We start from the raw sequence: 23,273 nt of genomic DNA, 5'->3' as shown, positions 1-23,273 counted from the left end.
TACCTCCCCTTGCCTTCTGCCAGGCTTTCGGGGTACATGCAAGTCTCATGCACGCTGTGAAAATAGTGGCCAACTGGGGTGGGTTCCAGATAGTCGACCTCCTTCTGTAGTAACGTTGGAAATATTTCATCAGGTCCGGGTGACTTAAATGGTTTGAAGCTCCTCAAGGCTTCCTTAACCATAAATTCTGAACTGATAAGTCTTCAATCAATCTCATTATTCCAAGATTCCGATGTCTCTGTGAGTCCTGTCGTATCCGGTGGACAATGCGTTTTCATCAAAAGCCTCAACATGCCCTCCGTTGTCTTTGCTCTCCCATGTCGTCTACTTATGCTTCAGTTTGGACATGGGTTTTTGAGAGAAACTTTTCATCTTGGCGGCGTCAGTAACTCCATGGACCTGTTCGCAGAAAAGCTTCCAGGAGGCATGTTTTGCAGCTCAGGTAATCTTATTGTATTCCTTGAGCAGTTTGTAATACACATCCCAATATACTTCAGCTTTTTACGACGTGCTCTGTTGTAAAGTCTGCGGACCTCATTCCCAATTTTGCGAATCTCCCCGGTCATTTAGGGTTTTTCTTGGGCTGATTTCCTTTCTCGAAGAGGACAACTATCTTTGAAAGACTCCATCAGTGCAGTCATAATCCTATTGACATTGTCATCAATGTCTTCTCTGCTTGGACAATCTAAATTCTCTTGTCCAAGTCTACTTCTGAGTAGTCTTCCGAATTTGGTCAGTTGGTTTTCAATTTATTCCGGAAGTTTATCGGATTCGGCGCTGGCCGTGCTATTCTAAATCTTATGTAGCGAATGTCAGAGAAGGAGTACTCTATGGAGACCCTCCAATCCTAAACCTCAACGATAAGGTTTTTCGAGCATATTGCCACATCTTAAACCCCCTCCCGAATCCTATTCACAAAGATAGCGTTATGAGGTTGTTAGTATTCAAGAACTCTGTCAGCACTTGGTCCCGCTTATTAATATTCGTACTACCCCACGAAATGTAGTGAGAGTCCTCATTGCACCCTATAGTACTTCATTTCTTGACTGTTTTGCCTTTCTCACCACCCGTTGCGGCTCCAACATGGTTGGCGATGTCGGAGAGTCGAAAGTCAGATAATGTGATGCCAGGTATGCTCCACCGTCTCCCTGTCTCATCACTGTTGCATCCGACTCTGGGGCAAATATAAAATAGAACGCAGGTCCTCGGCCGAGTACCATGATTGTTGATTTGGTTCAGTCCAGAAAGTTTATTCTGGCTCGTCCATGGCTCCTGACTGAAGGCAATATCAATTTTGCTCTATTTGATTTTCTCCATCACAGCGTGAGCAGCTGTCTCGCTCCGATTGAGGTTTATCTGGATGACCTCAATTATTGGTCCTCCATTAAATGGGTAGCTTGGGAGTGGGTGATGGTCACATCGTCTGCTCCCTGTTTTTTAGGCTGCATTAAATTACCATCACTGCAGTGCCCGATGTTCCAATATATGGATCCTTGGCTATCCTAGTCTTCCGAATCTTGAGAGAGTCGGTGGTGGTTCCATCGTCGGGTCCCGTTTCGTTAGGCTGTATTGAGTTTCCCGTCTCTGCACTGCCTGACGTTTTATTATTAGGGTCTTTTCTTATCCTAGTCTTTCCAATATTTAGAGAGTCGGTGATGGTCTCCTCATTGGCCTGCCGTTCGTTAGGCGGTATTGAGTCACCTGTCACTGCCCGGTCTGATGTCTCAATATGGGGATTGTTGCCTTTCCTAGTCTTCCCAATCTTGAAAATGGCAGCCTTGGTCCCCTAGAACGCCACACCTTTAGTCTTAGGCAGGGATCCGAAGTACCCGCTTCGGCTTACATTGCCGACGGTCTTCATCAAGGGATGGAACAGTAAATTCTCTAGCAAAACCAAGGTTTGGTTGCGGAGAAATGGGAGGTCTGCCACAGGGAGGGGAAGAAGGAAGGAATTCTGCTTGAAATAGGTATTGATCAAGTCTCTTTGACAAGTTGGGCTATCGGAGCAGGGATTCGGAGCAGAGGGGAGTTGTGCGTGGACCGGAGCGCAGCAGACCTATTTTTGCCGTAGCGGAGCGTAAAACGCGTAGAACGCCACACCTTTAGTCTTAGGCAGGGAAGTACCCGCTTCGGATCCCTGCCTAAGACTAAAGGTGTGGCGTTCTACGCGTTTTACGCTCCGCTACAGCAAAAATAGGTCTGCTCCGTTCCGGTCTACGCACCACTCCCCTCTGCTCCGAATCCCTGCTCCGATAGCCCAACTTGTCAAAGAGACTTGATCAATACCCATTTCAAGCAGAATTCCTTCCTTCTTCCCCTCCCTGTGGCAGACCTCCCATTTCTCCACAACCAAACCTTGGTTTTGCTAGAGAATTTGCTGCTTCAACCCTTGAATGAAGTCCGTCGGCATTGTAAGCTGGGGAATGTCCAACTTTCTCACCAGACAAGGCTTTGTGCCCTTCCAGGGAGTGGGGATACTGCCGATGAGCTTTTTAATGGTAGCAATACATTCCGCTGACGCAAAGCGCAACGTGAAGATGTCCCCTCTATACTCACAGCTCATAATATGTATGGGTGAAGATAGGTCTCAGAGTTCCACACATGTTCGAAAATCCGCTCTTTAACCCATTTTAGTCCACTATCCCACTTCACCTTCTAACTTTGCACGTAAGAAGCTTTCGGTTCCCTGATAAATGCGAAAACACAACACCTGCTCAAAATGGGTTAAACAGATCCCCCACTTGGGACCGATTATCTGGTGAAATTCTACCGGTTGTACTGCCGATATTGATGACTGCATGTGTCAGGTCATTTCTGTTGTGCTTCCTTGCCACTCTGGCGCAAGAGGACGGCTCCTTACCTTTTCCAGCAATCATCTTCCCCTTCCGCGATGGCTGTGACCTCCTTTTGGCAGTCACAGTCCTCGATGAATACTTAGGGGCTGTCAGCGCTTCCTTCCTATTCCGATTTTGACTCCCTGCGCCGGACTCCGTTTGGAGGCTTCATTGCGGGAGGGCGGCTGGGTCTTCTCACCGTAATTGTAAGCAGGGAAGTTTTTTTTTTTTCAGCGTTTTAGCAGTGTTATGCTCTTCGGGAGATCTGATTCTCTTTCCAGCTTGCATAGAAGTGCCTGGAATGTCAGTTCTATCTTTTCCAGCATCCCGCACTTTCCCCCGATTGCTCTGCTGGCGCATACTCCTCTGTCTCCTTCGTCGCACCCCGTATTACCTTTACGGTCTTCTTCAAGCTAAGCATCTCTCTCTCTCTCGATTCGGCTGCGATGACTGTTTCATTGACACTGTCGATGTCTGAATCGGAAACACCACCTTTACCTAAAGGCTGGGGTCGCTCGAACTGCATTCCTTTGGTTTATCGGTCTATTCTTCATTACTTAGTCTGACGACTGGTTGTGCGCTTGAGGCATTGCTCTCGACTACAGGAGGCAAGGCACCCACAACTATAGAAGGGGCGGACAACATGCTATGGTCTGAGGCCACCACCGCAGCTGTCGGGTCTTTGAAGTCCATCGGAAATCGCGTCCGCTCCACACAACGGTTACTGGCGGAGTCAGTCCACTTTTAGCAACATGGACAAATCGATTGGGTTGCCCAAAAAGTAATTGCGGATTTTTCATATAGTCGGCGTTGACAAATTTTTTCACAGCTTGTGACTCTGTAATTGCATTCTTTCTTCTGTCAGTTATCAGCTGTTACTTTTAGCTTGCGTTAGAAAAAAAGTGTAAAAAATTTACTTTTTACATTTACTTTCTTTTAAAAAATCGGCAATTACTTTTTGGGCAACCCAATATTATCGTCCTATAGTTTTGGTCGTCCAAAGTATCAGTCACAACTTGTTTCCGTTTTTTTTATTCCTACACAAAAAATAAATGCTTACTTCTTTTCGGATAGCAAAATTTTATTACAAAGGCTGAATTCATCACTGATTTCAAATCATATTCGGTCAAAGTTCCACAATTTCCATAGTGTAGGGTATTTAGCACCAGAATAAGGAAGTATAGAAGCACAGATGTTGAATTTTGAGGGCAACATACCATACATCTTAACCATCCTATATTACACAACTATAGCCAAGGGAGGTTGCATGAGAACACTGTATTGAGGTGAGTATTTTTGAAAGATATTTACCAAAGAGAAGTCATAGACCGATACTCAAAATGATTTCATTGTTGTCAAACTTCATAGAATTGTAGTGTCCTTGCCAACTAGGATTTGAAGAGTCCATATAGCCTTAAACACAAAAAAATATTGGGTTGCCCAAAAAGTAATTGCGGATTTTTTAAAAGAAAGTAAATTAATAAAACTTAGAATGAACTTTAATCAAATATACTTTTTGTACACTTTTTTTCTAAAGCAAGCCAAAAGTAACAGCTGATAACTGACAGAAAAAAGAATGCAATTACAGAGTCACAAGCTGTGAAAAAATTTGTCAACGCCGATTATATGAAAAATCCGCAATTACTTTTTGGGCAACCCAATACTAAAATCAGATCAAAGTTCTAAAAAAAAATCCTTTTAAGGTGTGAAAGCACTATCTAGCAAAAAAAAATTTGAAAATCGGATCCCAAATGAAGATTTGGCTGCCCGAACATTTTTTTCGAAATGACGAGGTGACCAAATTTAGGGCCCTGACAGGAGGCACCCGGGCCACCTAGGGCCTTGAAATTCTGTACATAATCTCGATTATAACTGACCTCCAACCATTTCAAATCTCTAAGAGTTGTGTGTATCTCTTATTGGAGGCCACTGTAGCGCAGAGGTTAGCATGTACGCCTATGACGCTGAACGCCTGGATTCGAATTCTGGCGAGACTATCAGAAAAAAATTGTCAACGGTGGTTTTCCCCCTCCTAATGCTGGCAACATTTGTGAGGTACTATCAGAAACAAGTAAAAGCGTGCTAAGTTCGGCCGGGCCGAATCTTATATACCCTCCACCATGGATAGCATTTGTCGAGTTCTTTTCCCGGCATCTCTTCGTAGGCAAAAAAAAAAGGATATAAGAAAAGACTTGCTCTGCTATTAGAGCGATATCAAGATATGGTCCGGTTTGGACCACAATTCAATTATATGTTGGAGACCTGTGTAAAATGTCAGCCAATTCGAATAAGAATTGCGCTCTTTGTGAGCTCAAAAAGTAAAATAGAGAGATCGATTTATATGGGAGCTGTATCGGGCTATGGACCGATTTAGACCATAATAAACACGTATGTTGATGGTCATGAAAGAATCCGTCGTACGAAATTTCAGGCAAATCGGATAATAATTGCGACCTCTAGAGGCTCAAGAAGCCAAGATCCCAGATCGGTTTATATGGCAGCTATATCAGGTTATGAACCGACTTGTACTTTATTTGACATAGTTGTTGAAAGTAACAATAAAAAACATCTTACGAAATTTCAGCCAAATTGGATAAGAATTGCGCCCTCTAGAGACTCAAGAAGTCATGACCCAAGATCGGTTTATATGACAGCTATATGAGGTTATGGACCGATTTGAACCATACTTGGCACAGTTGTTGGATATCGTAACAAAACACGTCGTGCCAAAATTCAGTCAAATCGGATAAGAATTGCGCACTCTAGAGACTCAAGAAGTCAAGACCCCAGATCGGTTTATATGGCAGCTATATCAGGTTATGGACCGATTTGAACCATACTTATCACAGTTGTTGGATATAATAACGAAACACATCGTGCAAAATTTCATTTAAATCGGATAAGAATTGCGCACTCCAGAGGCTCAAGAAGTCAAGACCCAAGATCGGTTTATATGGCAGCTATATGAGGTTATGGACCGATTTGAACCATACTTGGCACAGTTGTTGGATATCGTAACAAAACACGTCGTGCCAAAATTCAGTCAAATTGGATAAGAATTGCGACCTCTAGAGGCTCAAGAAGTCATGACCCCAGATCGGTTTATATGGCAGCTATATCAGGTTATGGACCGATTTGAACCATACTTATCACAGTTGTTGGATATAATAACGAAACACATCGTGCAAAATTTCATTCAAATCGGATAACATTGCGCACTCTAGAGACTCAAGAAGTCAAGACCCAAAATCGGTTTACATGGCAGCTATATCAGGTTATAAACCGATTTGAACCATACTTGGCACAGTTGTTGGATATCATAACAAAACACGTCGTGCAAAATTTCATCCCAATCGGATAAGAATTGCGCACTCTAGAGGCTCAAGAAGTCAAGACCCAAGATCGGTTTATATGGCAGCTATATCAAAACATGGACCGATAAGGCCCATTTACAATACCAACCGACCTACACTAATAAGAAGTATTTGTGCAAAATTTCAAGCGGCTAGCTTTACTCCTTCGGAAATTAGCGTGCTTTCTACAGACAGACGGACGGACGGACGGACAGACAGACGGACGGGATGGCTAGATCGACATAAAAGTTCACGACGATCAAGAATATATATACTCTATGGGGTCCCAGACGAATATTTCGAGTAGTTACAATCAGAATGACGAAATGAGTATACCCCCCATCTTATGGTGGAGGGTATAAAAAATTTTCAACGGTGGTTTTCCCCTCCTAACGCTGGCAACATTTGTGAGGTACTATGCCATGTAAAACTTCTCTCCAAAGAGGTATCGCACTACGGCATGCCGTTCGGACTCGGCTATAAAAAGGAGGCCCCTTATCATTGAGCTTAAAACTTGAATCGGACTGCACTCATAGATATGTGATAAATTTGCCCCTGTCCCTGCAACAGCAAAGTGGGCTACCGAAAGTCTGGTCTGGTTTGGGTATAAATCCGTGCAAGACAGAAGTAGTACTTTTCAGCAGGAGGTTACAAGTTGCCTACAGTGGAACCTGTCTCCTTGGGTGGAGAGAATGTTCCATTTAAAGAAAGCGCAAAATACCTGGCTGTTTTGCTGGACAGGAATTTGAACTTCAAATCCAACATTTTGGAAAGGGCAAGAAAGGCCACTCTTGCCCTATAAACCTGCAAGAGAGCCATTGGCAATAGATGGGGGCATAGACCGCGTGTTATGCATTGGGTATATACTGCAGTTGTCAGACCTATAATGCTATATGGTGTTTTGGTGTGGTGGACGGCGCTTCAAAAATCCACCTACTGCTCAGTACTTAACCGGATCCAAAAGATGGCTTCTTTATGCATCACAATCGCACTGAGGACGACACCATCTGATGCACTCAATTTAATGCTTCTTGTAATGCCTCTGGACATTGTGGCTATCCAAATTACAGCGACCACTGCCGTGAGGTTAAGGGAACTTTCTCATTGGTCACGGGGTGGCTACGGACAGGCAGTGTGGATTACACCCTAACTGAGCCGCTTTTTGATAAAAATTACTCTACCTCTATTCCTGATAGAACCGATTGGAACTACGATATCCCTGGTAATAGAAGTTATATAGACTTCTATACGGATGGTTCCAAACTAAACGACCAGGTGGGCTAAGGGGTGTACTCTCAAGATCTAGAAACGGTCATATCGAAAAAGGTTACCCGACTACTGCAGTGTGACTCAAGCGGAGATCCTTGCAACGAAGGAAGTGGTGGAATGGCTAAGATATAATGCCATTACGACGATGGGCATAAACATCTTCCCAGACAGCCAGGCAGCCATTAAATCCTTGGAGAAAGTATTTCTAAACACAAAAACCGCCCTCGACTGTCGCTGATCTCTCAACGAGATGGCTGCACAGTTCAAAATTCATCTGTTCTGGGTGCCGGGCCACATAGATATCCCAGGGAATTGTAAAGCAGATGAGCTTGCGAGACTAGAAGATCTACTCTACACATTCCAGGGACACTGGAATCTGTGGGTATGCCTTTAGAGACAATGTAAGATAAGTTGTTTTTTAGGACCAGGCCCGAAGGGTAACAAATGATAAATGGTCACAAAGAGGGGACGGTGAGCATTCCAAAACTCTGTGGCCTAATCTCTAGACTTGAAGAGGTCTACTGCTTTGCTGTCGCTGGCTAGAACAGACGTCGCAATCATTGTGTCCTACATGACAGGTCACTGTCTAATCGGAAAACATGCTCACAGACTGAAGGTGGCCAGCAACGACTTTTGCAGAAGCTGTGAGTACGTCGAAGAAGAAGAGATTATAGAACACCTTCTGTGTGAAGGAGTTCCTCTTTAGGTTCTCATTTTTTTTAGAACCTGTCTGATTTAGCGGATGTGAACATTCGCAAGTTATTGGGCTTTTTAAAGTTATCTGGATTGATCAATGGTAGGAACTAGAAGGCATCTTCCTTCTTCTGTTCCTGTGGTATCACAATGGACGAAAACGTCTAAGTGAGTCTGATGGCAGATTGCCACTTAAACCTAACCTAATCTATCTGTATGTGTTCTTATATGGCACATTTTTAACAGTGTTTTTATACCCACCATCATAGAATGGGGGAGGCCACCGTAGCGCAGAGGTTAGCATGTCCACCTATGACGCTGAATGCCTGGGTTCGAATCCTGGCAAGACCATCGAAAAAAAAATTTTTTTTTTCAGCGGTGGTTTTCCCCTCCTAATGCTGGCGACATTTGTGAGGTACTATGCCATTTTAACCTTCTCTCCAAAGAGGTGTCGCACTGCGGCATGCCGTTCGGACTCGGCTATAAAACGGAGGCCCCTTATCATTGAGCTTAAACTTGAATCGGACTGCACTCGTTGATATGTGGGAAGTTTGCCCCCGTTCCTTAATGGAATGTTCATGGGCAAAATTTGCATTTTACCATAGAATGGGGGTGTACTAATCTAGTCATTCCGTTTGTAACACCTCGAAGTATTGATCTAGGACCCCATAAGGTATATATATTCTTGATCGTCTCGATATTCCGAGTCGATCTAACCATATCCGTCCGTCCGTCTTTCGAAATCACGAAAGCGGTCGAACGCGTATTGCTAGCCGCTTGAAATTTTGCACAGGTACTTAATATTGATGTAGGGGGTTGGGGATTACAAATGGGCCATATCGGTTAAGATTTGGATATAGCTCCCATATAAACCGATCTCCCGATTTGACTTTTTGAGCTCCTGGAAGACTCAATTTTCATCCAATTTAGCTCAAAATTTGCACATAGTGTTCTGTTATGACTTCCAGCAACTGAGCCTAGTACGGTCCCAATTGGTCAAGAACATGATATAGCTCCCATATAAACCGATCAACCGATTTAACTTCTTGAGCCTCTGGAAGCTTAAATTTTCATCCGATTTGGCTGAAATTTTGCACACAGTGTTCTGTTGTGACTCCCAACAATTGTGCCTAGTACGGTCCCAATCGGTCAAGAACATGATATAGCTTCCATATAAACCGATCTCCCGATTTGACTTCTTGAGCCCCTGGAAGCCTCAATTATCATCCGATTTAGCTAAAATTTTGCATATAGTGTTCTGTTATGACTTCCAGCAACTGTGCCTAGTACGGTCCCAATCGATCAAGAACATGATATAGCTCTCATATAAACCGATCTCCCGATTTGACTTCTTGAGCCTCTGGAAGCTTCAATTTTCATCCGCTTTGGCTGAAATTTTGCACATCGTGTTCTGTTATGACTCCTAACAACTGAGCCAAGTACAGTTCAAATCGGTCGAAACATTATATAACTCCCATATAAACCGATCGCCCGATTTGACTTCTTGAGCCCCTGGAAGCCTCAATTTTCATCCGATTTAGCTGAAATTTTGCACACAGTGTTCTGTTATGACTTCCAGAAACTGTGCCTAGTACGGTCCCAATCGGTCAAGAACATGATATAGCTCCCATATAAACCGATCTCCCGATTGCACTTCTTGAGCCTCTGGAAGCTTAAATTTTCATCCGATTTGGCTGAAATTTTGCACACAGTGTTCTGTTGTGACTCCCAACAATTGTGCCTAGTACGGATCAAATCGGTCAAGAACATGATATAGCTCCCATATAAACCGATCAACCGATTTGACTTCTTGAGCCCCTGGAAGCTTAAATTTTCATCCGATTTAGCTGAAATTTTGCACATTGTGTTCTGTTATGACTTCCAGAAACTGTGCCTAGTACGGTCCCAATCGGTCAAGAACATGATATAGCTCCCATATAAACCGATCTCCCGATTTAACTTCTTGAGCCTCTGGAAGCTTAAATTTTCATCCGATTTAGCTGAAATTTTATGTTATGACTCTTAACAACCGTGCCAAGTACGGTCCAAATCGATCTATAACCAAATATAGCTTCCCAAGATTCGGCCCGGCCGAACTTAGCACGCTTTTACTTGTGTTTTCCCTAAAACGTCTCCCTACAGTTTCTTGATGGGATGTTCCTGTTCGCTATTTGGTCTTTATGCTGCTTTTAAGGTCTATACATTGAAGTCTTACCGCTATATCGAAAATTTTGCAATTTTCGCCACTTTTTAGTCCCAATACAATTTCCAGTTGCTATTTAGCCTATGTTTATTCTTCCCTTTATTTCTGTGGAAGATGCTGCAATGTCAACAAGACAACACAACACAAGAATAGCAACGTAAGCGGGAGCAGAACCCAAGACTCATTGTCCACTGTTGTTTGGAGGAATAAAAAATGCAACGTGTGTGGTCTCATTACTTATCGCCTGGGAATAGAAAGACTTAAGCCGCTCTTCAAATGAAGACTTTGTAATGCAGATGAAAAAAAACCACATATCGCATACAATGGCCAGAAAATGGCAACAATACAAGCTAAGTAAATACAGCAACAATAGTTGATGGTCAAAAAAGGACAAAAAGGAAAAACAAAACCAAAACAAGGAAACATGCGAATAGCAAAAAGAGCGAAAACAGCCAAAACACCAGCATCATCGTTTGATGTTTCCAGCTTTTCGGTTGACATAGCATGAACCACTTTCTTTTTTTGGGGAGACCATTAGCAGATTGACCATATGGATCAAAAAAACTTGAAAGGCAAAAAAAACACTAATTGGCTTTAGTAGGGAGGTATGACAATAGGAAAGTGCAAAACAAAGTAAATGAAATGAAAATTGTTAAAAAAAAGAAAATGATTTCCTTAATTTTTATTTTTATTATTAGGTTTGTGTCTTAAGTCTTTTGTTTTTAAAGTTGGAATATACAAAAAATTCGTACAAAAATCCCATTGAGGAATAGTAGAGTGCCTTCATTCAAATCATGATGTGCTATATATAGTTGACCTTCTACAGACAAATAACCATTCCAAAATGCTGTGTATAAAGGGAGTCCATAAACATGTACAAGAGCGTGGTGAAATCGTCCAAGAGGACCTCTTGGTCATGTGTTTTTTGAGTCAATAAATAAAGATAATGAGTCCTTCAGGTTACAGAGGATACTCTCTAAGAATCCGAAGCATACTAAGAAATGACGGAATCTGAACGGAATCTAACTGTCATGTATCGGAAGGATAGCGGGCTCTGAAACAACATAGTGCCGAGTGTTTGTCAGTAACGCCGGAAATATTCCATCAGGTCCAGGTGACTTAAATTTCATCAGGTCCGGAATATTTCCGCCGTTACTACAGAAAGAGGCAGACTATCTGGCCAAAATTTTCACAGCGTGCCTAGGACTTGCATATACTCCGAAAGCCGGGCAGGAGGCAAGGGTGGTGTTTATACCCAAGCCCGGCAAGGCAAGTTATGCGACACCAAAGGCCTACAGACCCATAAGCCTTACGTCCTTTCTACTCAAAACCATGGAACGTATTGTGGACACCATGATAAAGAGTAGGACATCCAGCGGTATGCATTGACATCGAGGGGGCTTTTAACAATGTGCGAACCGACACACTGATCCAAACCTTAGACCAGTACAGGGTGAACCCGGTCCCTAGAGACTGGATAAACCATATGCTAAGGAACAGGTGGATAAATTGCGGGTCATATGGCGTAAATATAAGGGAGAAAGTGGCACAAGGCAAGCCACAGGGGGGCATTTTATTGCCACTCCTATGGGTGACCTATTTATGGTGGTGGCCTATTATGGATGCTGAGTGAGCAGGGATTTGCTACACAAACGATGTTATAATACTTCTAAGGGGTAAGGATCCGAACGAGCTGTGCAAAAGGGCCGAGAGTTGCGTGCATATGGCATATAACTGGGCTAAACCCAGAGTACTCAATGTTAACCGAGAGAAGACTGAAATATGCCTGTTCACGACGAAGACGAAGGTGGGCCAATTAAACGCACCACGTTTCCTCAATAAGACGATTTTGATATCTGACAAGGTCAAATACTTGGGTGTGATATTGGACAGGAAACTGAATTGGAAGTGTCACATTCAGGAGCATACTGAGAAGGCTTACAGATGTTGGGCAGTATGTAGACGGGCCGTAGGCTCGAAATGGGGCCTGAATCCGAGGATAGTCCACTGGCTCTACAGGAGCGTGATTAGACCAATACTTGCTTACGCCTCAGTAGTTTGGTGGACTGCTATAAAGAAGAAGAGCAACATAAGGACCATACATGTTGCCTTGGCATAGGCGGAGCAATGAGGACCACGCCCACTAGGGCACTGGAGACCATTCTAGATATCCTACCCATAGGCATACAGATTAAGTGTGAGGCAGCCACTGCGGCTATGAGACTTAAGGCGATGGGAGGGATTAGGGATTGAGGATGGGAGCAGCTCATACCATCGCGGTATAATCGAGGCGACGATAGGAAACCGGGAAGGAAGAGAAGAGGTTTCCGATCGGATACCTGAGATGAAACTTGAAGTCGAGTGCGAGGCACTGCTGCAATCGGCACAATTTGGGATTGATAGAACCCCAGCATTGTCATCTAGAAAACCATGTTACACGGACCCCCAGGCCCACTCTATCCTCTAGATAGAGTGGGCCTGGGGGTCTACATTGAGAACCCAGGGACTGAGATCTGTTTTAGACTGCCTGACATAATACAGTCCTGCAGGCAGAGATCCGGGCAATCACGGAATGCCTGAAGCGGTGTGGTGCTAACGCATGGACGTCGAGTGTGAACATCTTTACCGACAGTAAAATTGCCGTAAGTGCAATAACAACCTGGACGGTAAGATCACGAACAGTCTTGCAGTGTAAAAAAGAGATTAACGCCTTCTCTGAGGATGGCAAAATCCGCATCGTTTGGGTACCGGGCCATAACGGAGTAAGTGGAAATGAAAGGGCAGACGATTTTGCGGTGAAGGCCAGAGGACTGTCATCAATAAACTTGGTTCACCCGAAGCGTTTCAGGTCTATGCAGTCCGAGTTAAGGGTGTGGGCGACGAATGCGCATTTAGCATTGCGGAACAGCGAAACGGTGGGTAGTATGGCGAAAATCCTATGTGGAGATCCAGATCATGAGAAGACGAAGCTTTTACTGAAATGAAGTAAGAAGGAGGTCAGTATAGCTATTGGTATGATAATTGGACACATAGGACTACAAGCTCACTTATGTAAAATCGTTGCGGCAAGTGATAGCATGTGTAGGGCATGCGGGGAAGATGATGAGACGTTGGAGCATACCGGCACTTTGGTGGAGACACAATATCAGACATGAAACGACTTGGGAAAGTGGTGTTGAAAACAATTAAGAGTTTTGTAAGTAGTAGTCTTTCTACTTGTAATACCTCAAAATATTCGTTTTTGACCCAATTGATGGTATCGACGTTTTGAGTCGATCTAGCCATGTCTGACCGTCCATCTGTCCAAATCAAGATAGCGGTAGAACGCGTAAAGCCAGCCGCTTTTTAATTTGGCACAGATACTTAATAATGATGGAGGTCGTTGGAGATAGTATATGGGACTATCGGTTCAGATTTAGATATAGCTCCCATATAAACCGATTTCCCGAGTTGACTTCTTGAGCCCTTACAAGATGCAATTTTTGTCCAATTTGGCTGAAATTTTGCCTGTAGTGTTCTGCTTTGACTTCCAATAACTGTGTAAAGTAAGATCTGAATCGGTCTATAACCTTATACAGCTCTCATATAAACCAATCTCTCGATTTCAATGCTTGAGCACCTTTTGTTTTTGGCTGAAATCTTGCACATAGTATTCTGTTATGACTCTCAACAGCTGTGCCAATTACGGTCCATGGAGAACGAATGGGGTGACAAAAAGAAGCGCTATGTACCTGACTCTCTGGGTCTTAGAGTTATCTGTGTAGACACACAACTAACGTACAGGTGCAAATGACTGAGATCGAGCATGGCATTCATCGCCTCTCTCGGGGCACTATGCCTTGCCCTAACTGTCAGCATTACCCTTCTCGAACATCTTGCTGTGGGCACTGTTGTCCAAAGCCCTATGCTACTCCAGACATCCAAAGGTGGAAATCGATGCAATAATCTACTTACAGTTCCCGGACTAATCCCCCAACCATTCCTAGCGAGTTGCGACAGGATAGAACACATTCAGTTTCCTTTTGTCCTTTACCTCAACATTCCTTTACTAGCTTAGTTAACGGTCAAGAATGATGCCCAAGCACTTGCCTTGCGAAGAGAGAGAGAGAGAGGTAGATTTACCTCAGCCAGAACAAAAATTCCAATTTGGCCATAAACATTCCATTGAGAAACAAGAACGATCTTCTTATATATCAATGAGTGTTGTCCGATTCAAATTTAAGCTTAATGATAGTAGACCTCTTTTTATAGCCAAGTGCGAACGGGGTGCCGCAGTACGACACCTATCTGCGGAGAAGTTTTTACATGGCATAGTACCTCACAAGTGTCAACAGCATTAGCAGGGGATAACCACCGCTGAAAATTTGCCTAATGCTATCCCCAGGATTGGATCAAAGGCGAGCTAATCTCTGCTCCAAGGTAGCCTCTATAGGTGATAATATTCTGTCAGGACAGGTCCCCTGAAAAGCTCCTGGTGAAAAGTACCAGCTCTGTCTTTTTGGAGTTCCAACATGTTTCCAAAACCCCCTAATCGAGTTCCGCAATTGTAGATAGGGAATACTCATTCAATGTGATGATGACAACCGTCGCCTTTCCCTTCTCAAAAGATCTCATAATCCCATTGAAAGGGAATATAAGAAAAGTTCCTCCGCTCACAGTTCTTCTACTGGAGCCATTTGTCTGTGATTTGTGCATAATCCGGCCTTTCAGCATCGTATCAACCTAATTCACCAAAACAGGGGGAACCTCATCTACATCAGCTCGCCAAATATCGACTGACAGTTCACGTTAATAGAATCCCCTTTTATGTCCAAAAAAAGCCGTTTTATGTCGGAAATTTGATTAATTATTTAATTGGATCAATAAACAAAATAATTGAAATCCAACCATTTTCTAATTGGATTTATTGGTAATTTCAAACATTTTCAATCACTTTTTTAATTGAATATGCAATTTTTTTAATTGAACATTTTTTCAATCATCTTTTCGAAAACTGTTATTGATATTATCATTTTCGTGATTGAATCAGTTTCAATCAAAAAAATTAATTGGACCAATTAAATTCGTGATTGCAACCCATTTTTATTATACCCACCACCGTAGGACAGGGGGTATATTCATTTAGTCATTCCTACAAAGTATATATATTTTGGATCGTCGTAAAATTCTAAGACGATTTAACGATGTCCGTGTGTCTGTCCGTCTATCCGTCCGTCTGTTGTAATCACTTTAGAGCCTCCACAAATTGAGATATTGAGCTGGAATTTGGCACAGATACGTCTTTTTGATGCACGCTGGTTAAGTTTTTGAACGGGCCAAATCGGACCATATTTAGATATAGCTGCTATATAGACCAATTTTCCGATAAAGGGTCTAATGCCCATAAAATTTCCGATTTTGCTGAAATTGAAACCGTGGGTAGTTTAAGACTTCCCGACAACTGACCCAAAATATGGTTCAGATCGGACTATATTTATATATAGCTGTCATTTATACCGATCTGCCGATAAAGGTGTGAATCCCATAAAAGCTTAATTTATTACCCCATTTCGCTGAAATTCGAAACAGTGGGTTGCTTTAAGCCTCCCAACATCTGACCTAAATATAGTTCAGATCGGACTATATTTAGATATAGCTGCCATGTATACCGATCTCCCGAAACAGGGTCTGAAGGCCATAAAAGCTTTATTTTTTATCCGATTTCGCTAAAATTTGAAACAGTGGGTTATTTTAAACCTCCCGACATCTTACCTAAATATGGATAAGATGGGTCCATATTTAGATATAGCTGCCATATAGACCGATCTCCCTATAAAGAGTTTGAATCCCATAAACGCTTTATTTTATATCCGTTTTCGGTGAAATTTGGAATAGTGCGCAGTTTTATGCCTCTCATCATCTGACCAAAATATGGTACAGATGGGACTATATTTAGATATAGCTGCCATATTGACCGATCTGCCGATAAAGGGTCTGAAGCCCATAAAAGCTGTATTTATTACCCGATTTCGTTGAAATTTGAAACAGCGGGTAGTTTTAGGTCTCCCGACGTCCGTCCCAAATATGGTTTGTATCGGACAATATTTTGGCATAGCTTCCATATAAGTCGATCTGCCGATAAAGGGTCTGAAGCCCATAAAAGCTTAATTTTTTATCCGATTTTGCTGATATATAGTAAGTAGTTTTAGGCCACCCACCATCCCACCCAAATATGATAAAGATCGGACTGTATTTAGATATACCTGTCATATAGACCGATATACCGATTAAGGGTCTGTAGCTCAAAAAAAGCTTTATTTATTACCCGATTTTGTTGAAATTTGAAATAGAAAATTCAACAGTGACTTATATTTATTAGACCAATCAATGTCCGTGACGAATTTGGTTACATAATTTATCCAATTTGCACCAGATTGTGGCGAAAGGGGGTTCACATATACATCCGAGGTGGTGGGTATCTATACTTCGGCCTTTACTTGTTTATAGCTCCGAGATATATTCAGACTTCTCTCTCAAGTTTCTCTTACTTCTTTTAAAGTCACTCGTGAATTACATATTGTAGAAATCGGTTCAGATATAGATATAACTCCCATATATACGGTTCGCCCTATTTCCACTTCTAAAGCCTTCTCAAACACTTTCGCACAAAGCTCTCTTATACGACTACCCAGTGATTTGCCCAGCGATTTTACCCTAAGTCTCCCACAATATGTACGGATTTTGTTCAAAGTTTAAATTTCTGCGGTTTAGCCTGCATACCCATTGTGGTGTAGGGATTTGACCGTCTTCAACCCGTTCTTATTTATCTGGAATGTTCCTGTGCAAATTTCCATTTTGTTCTTCAAATCGAGTTTGTGTCTTAAGTCTTTTGTTTTGCAGCAATCGCTGAATGTATGATGAGGCAACATTGTGCGCCGTTCGGACTTGGCTGTAGGAGAAGGTCCCTTATTATTCAGCTAGAAACTTGAATCCGACAGCACTCATTGAGATATACATATGCAACATATGAGAGATGTAGCCCTGCTTTTCTTTAATGGAGTGTTTGTGGACAAATTTGCATTTTGCTCTTCAAATCGAGTTCGTGTCTTAAGTCTTTTGTTTTGCATCATCATCTTTTACCCTTAATTTCAACCTCCCTGATTAGACCTGCCCTATATTTAAGATCCTTTTTTTTTGCCATTTAGATACCTGTGGGAGCTGTAGTTTTTTCCACTCTGATCTCAGCCATATTCCTTATGTTTCTGGAGCTGCAACCCACCGTGGTCGTAGCACAATAAAGAGACTCTTTTTTTTCCTGATTGGTGCCTGTGAATGTCGCTGCCATTGTGACGCGTTGGCCTGTCTAATCGTCTTGTCATTGTAATGTTCAGTTGTTGGCGGTGTGAATGTTGTTGCTGCTGCTGCCGCCGCTGGTGTTGGCTGCTATCCACCTTGATTGTCGACTCGTTTCAGTCGTCACTACATGTTTTCCCATTGGTTTGTGTGTTTTGCTGTTGTGTTTACAGCATTGTAACCATAAATTGTGTGAAATATCACATTTCTTTCATAGATCGCCTTCAGTCGATCGCTGCTCTGGTCTGCTCTATGAAAGGACGGAGGAGCGTATCTTTTGAATTCTGATGGTGTGGCAGGGCGGCTGTATTTAACACCCAAGCAAGCAATGAACTAACTAACCAGCCTACAAATGGACGATACGCTATAGTCAGATTATGCTTAAATTTAGTTCTAGAATCTATTGAAGGTATTGTGGGACACTGTTCACCTAAAAGGTTAGGGAAGGGTATTCTATTTATTGGGTTGCCCAAAAAGTAATTGCGGATTTTTTAAAAGAAAGTAAATGCATTTTTAATAAAACTTAGAATGAACTTTAATCAAATATACTTTTTTACACTTTTTTTCTAAAGCAAGCTAAAAGTAACAGCTGATAACTGACAGAAGAAAGAATGCAATTACAGAGTCACAAGCTGTGAAAAAATTTGTCAACGCCGACTATATGAAAAATCCGCAATTACTTTTTGGGCAACCCAATATATAGAGGGGATGAAATATTTCTTAAAATTTTTATGAATAATTTGAGCAGGATTTTATATTACTAATGTCCCCTGTCCCTAATGTTATGTTCGCAGACAAATTTCGATTCTTTATTTATATTTGAACAAGATGGCGCCGAGGTAATTTTTACATCATTTATATGAAATTTAGAAAACTAAATAAAAAACGTCATTATTTTTTCGAAGCCTTTGTAAAAGGGCATTGCAAGTTCGTCTTGGCTTGCTGCAACAAAAACTCATTCCATTTTTTGTCCTGCCTTTACTAGTCTCTCTGCAATTGTCGCAGACAATGTTGCCGGTGGTTGATGGTTGGTGGTAAGTAGTCTTAAAGCTCATGTTGTAGTTTAGGCGATTTGCATATTCCGACAATTGATGCCCGTTCGTCTGGCCATAGGTGTAGTATTGTAGTTGGTGTTGTGTGCTTTCCAACCGTCCATCTGGTGCTTGAGCCAGTCCTATGTAGGTTCCATGCAACATGTGCGTTTGTGCGTTTTGTCTTTAGCTGTCAGTGATAGCATTGCAACATGTTGACAACAAGTGTTGAAATGTCATTGTGTTGCATTACACTGAAGTTTCGACAATTGTTGAAGGTATTATTGTCACATGGCAGTACAGGGAATCAGAATTGGGATATTGATATTTGCTATGCTATATTTGAAGCATTTCTTTCTTACAAGATTAAATATCCCATAACGATTTTATGGGAAAAAGCTTCCATATTGCAAGAAGCTGCTTAAATGACACAAACATTAGCATGAAGATGTTTAAACATTAAAGTAAACAAGTAAAAATTTGCCATGTTCGGAGGGGACGAATCTTGGGTACCCACCACCATGGATTCCGCTAAAAACTTGCCTTCATTAGCTCAGTTCGTATCTGAATTATTGTAGCTTACAACAACCAAATCGGGAGTTGGTTGCGGCTGCTATGGTCTCAATTAACCATAACGGGAACTCGGTATTTTGTGGAGCCTATAACAGTGTATAGACCGATTCGAATCATACTTAGCACTGACAGTGGAAGTCATATCAGAAGTCTTTGTGTCATATTTCAACGAAAATTGAGGCATCTATGGGCTCAAGAAGTCAAATCCGGGAATCGGTTTATATGGGAGCTATATCAGTATATAGATTGATTCGGATCATACTTGGCATGTATGCTGGTAGTCATAGCAGAAGTTTTTATGCCGAATTTCAGCGAAACTAGATGAATTTAGGCTTCTAGGGGCTCAAGAAGTCAAACCAACACGCTGGGGATGTCCCCTATGAATGGACAGCATTGTATTGGCGAATGGAAATTAGGAATTGGAATTTTTCATAAATCTATGGATGTCATAGTGGGTGGGAAAAACTAAAAAAACAAAATTCTCTCTATAATGCATTGTCCGGTCCGCTCGCCGCTCAATAACAAACGGCTGTGAGTTCCTGGAATTTCTAGTATCCCTGACAAACATCCTTACATCAGGAATAGGAAGACGAATATCAGACGTGCACACACCATGAAAGTACCGATAGAACAGCGCCAAACAACCCACATTGCGACGATGTTCAAGGGGGGCAATCGAGTTGGATATCCCACTGTCGCCAATCAACGTCATCACTCTGCTCTGTAAACGCTCCAGTAGCTCCAGGGATGATTTTGAAGCTCCAGCCCATACATATATAGGGTTGCCCAAAAAGTAATTGCGGATTTTTTTTACAAAGAAAGTAAATGCATTTTTAATAAAACTTAGAATGAACTTTAATCAAATATACTTTTTTTACACATTTTTTTTCTAAAGCAAGCTAAAAGTAACAGCTGATAACTGACAAAAGAAAGAATGCAATTACAGAGTCACAAGCTGTGAAAAATTTGTCAACGCCGACTATATAAAAAAATCCGCAATTACTTTTTGGGCAACCCTAAGTTGTACTCCATTTTCGGACCTATGAAAGTGGTAAAGTTGTTAAGAAAATCAGAAGGAGTGAAGTAATTCTTACACTCTTTAAGGGCGCCTAAGCACTTGAATGCTTCTTTCGATACTTAAAATACTTGTTTCGCCCAGGTTGGGTTAGGTTTCAGTGGCAGTCTGCCATCAGACTCACTTAGATGTTTTGGTCCATTGTAATACCACAGGACCAGTAGAAGGAAGATGCCTTCTAGTTTCTACCGTTGAACCATCCAGATCGCTTTTGAAATTCACAATAACTTGCGAATGTTTACATTCGCTAAATCAGACAGGTTCTCAAAGAAATGAGAACCTAATGAGAACCTCTTTCTGAGTACCAGTACGGCACACACGCACAGAAGGTGTCTATATAGTCTCTTCTTCTTTGATGTCCTCACAGCTTCCGCAAACGTCGTTACTGGCAACCTTCAGCCTGTCAGCATATTTTATATAACCTGATAACCTTTTCGATATGACCAGTTCTAGATCTTTAGAGTACACCCCAAAGCCTACCTGGTCGTTTAGTTTAGAACCATCCGTATAGAAGTCTATGTAACTTCTACTACCAGGGATATTGTAGTTCCAATCGGTCTCAGGTAGGGGGTAATTCACACTGCCTGGAACATCGGACATTGTATCACGGACAACACAATGTCCATAGCCGCCACATGACCAAAGAGAAAGCTCACTTAGCCTCACGCCAATGGTCGCAGCAATTTGGGTAGCCACAATGCCTAGAAGCATTAGATGAAGCATTAAATCAGTGCAGTTAGATGAAGCATTAAATTCAGTGCATCAGATGGTGTCGTCTTCAGCGCGGCTGTGATGCACAAACAACACATCCTTTGGATCCGGTTGAGTTTTGAACAGTAGGTGGACTTTTGAAGAGCCGTCCACCAGACCACAACACCATATACCATTATAGGTCTGACAACTGCAGTATATACCCAAGGCATGACGCGCTGTCTAAACCCCCACTTCATGCCAATAACTCTCTTGCAGGTGTATAAGGCAAGAGTTGCCTCTCTTGACCTTTCCACAATGCTGGATTTGAAGTTCAATTTCCTGTCCAAAAAAATCACCCAGTTATTTTGGTCTTTTTGTAAATGGAGCATTCTCTTGGATGTTCTGCTGAAAAAAAAAACTACTTCTGTCTTGCACGGATTTATAGTTAGACCGCTTTCAGTATCTCACTTCGCTGTTGCACTAAGAGCTTCCTGAAGTATATCTGTTAGAGTGCTGGGAAAATTTGCCACATCATCAGCATACGCGATCACCACTTTAGCACATTTTTTCTTCCATAGACAATAATATATTGGGTTGCCCAAAAAGTAATTGCGGATTTTTCATATAGTCGGCGTTGACAAATTTTTTCACAGCTTGTGACTCTGTAATTGCATTCTACTTTTAGCTTGCTTTAGAAAAAAAGTGTTAAAAAAAATATATTTGATTAAAGTTCATTCTAATTTTTATTAATTAATGCATTTACTTTCTTTTAAAAAATCCGCAATTACTTTTTGGGCAACCCAATATATTGTTAATGGCTTTATTCCAAAGTAGAGGAGACAGTGCACCTCTTTGAGGTGTTTCTCTGCTGACCCATTTTTTTAGATCCCAAGCCTGCCATAATGCACTTTTAGTAAGTAAGTTATTAAGAGACAACGGACATCACTTTGTATTTTTATGCCCAGAACATCAAGAGGTTCCGAATGCTCAACATCTATAACTTTGATAGACCAAAATGATCGTAATGGGTCAGCGAATCGTTTGTGTGACAACAAACAGCACTGAGTCTTACGCGCATTAAAATCTACTCGACTCATTCGACTCCACTCAGAAATGGCCAGCATATCCTGGAAGAGTTTATCGTCCATAACCCACCTCTTATCCTCAATCTCTCGAAGACTCGGCCTATGGTCGAATGAGTACGAATGACAATGATCCGCAAATATGTAGAACGGATTCGATGTCTGACTCAGCAGATCGTTGATGAAAATAAGAGAAAGAAAGGGAGCAGGAGAAAGGACGAAGTGCTGGGGTACATCAGCGGTCAATTTATGCTCAGTGGATGAGAACCCATATTTAACGACTCTTTTAGTGCGATCTCTGAGAAAGCTCGTAACAAATCGAACGAAGCCATTACCGTCACCAAATGCGACAAGCTTTGATTGTAGTGCACCGTGCGAGACCCTATAAAATGCCTTGGAGATATCCAGAGCCACAACCTTACTCTCACCAAACTGATGAATTGAGCGACTCCAACGTTACGACAAAAATGCCCTGAGGTCACCCGTGGAGAGATTTCTGCGGAAGCCATGCTGTTGGTCGCTAAGAAGGCCATTAGACTTTAAATACCTCACAAGACGTTAATTAACCATGCTCTCCATAACCTTGGAGAGAGCGGAGCATATCATAATTGGCCAGTATTGCCTGAACGTTCGCTACCTTCCAATGCGCCTGGAAGACTGCCGCACAGCAGGCAAGGTTGAAAAGGTTGCGTAATGGACGAGAGCAAGCGTCGAAGAACACTTGATGACGCAAAACAAGTGATGATATGCCATGCGGGCCCGGGAGTTTATTTACGTCGAGAACCCTTTTAACTCCACGAGGTCGAAAACATATTTGGAACATGACGCCAGATGTATTTTCGATTAATGGGAAGTGATTGATTGCTACCTGGCAGGGAAGAGCCAACAGGTTAGTCTTATCAATCGGGTCAGTGAACGTTTGATCATCCTCAACAAGAGTTGGCATAGATGAAGAACTACCCTTTACCCTTTTCAAGAACGACCAAAATCTCTTATTTCCTCATGTAGAAGCAAGAACCCTAAAGCATAGGCCCTGTTCGTAAAGGAATTTTTCGCGCCTAAGCACTTTGACACACGAAGATCTTGCCTGTTTGCGCAGCAGTTCAGTATTGAACTGAACTGAATGCCACCTCTT

The sequence above is a fragment of the Stomoxys calcitrans genome, chromosome 1, assembly GCF_963082655.1.
Source record: "Stomoxys calcitrans chromosome 1, idStoCalc2.1, whole genome shotgun sequence".
Lineage (NCBI taxonomy): Eukaryota > Metazoa > Arthropoda > Insecta > Diptera > Muscidae > Stomoxys > Stomoxys calcitrans.
Note: the sequence above shows the minus strand (reverse complement) of the source record.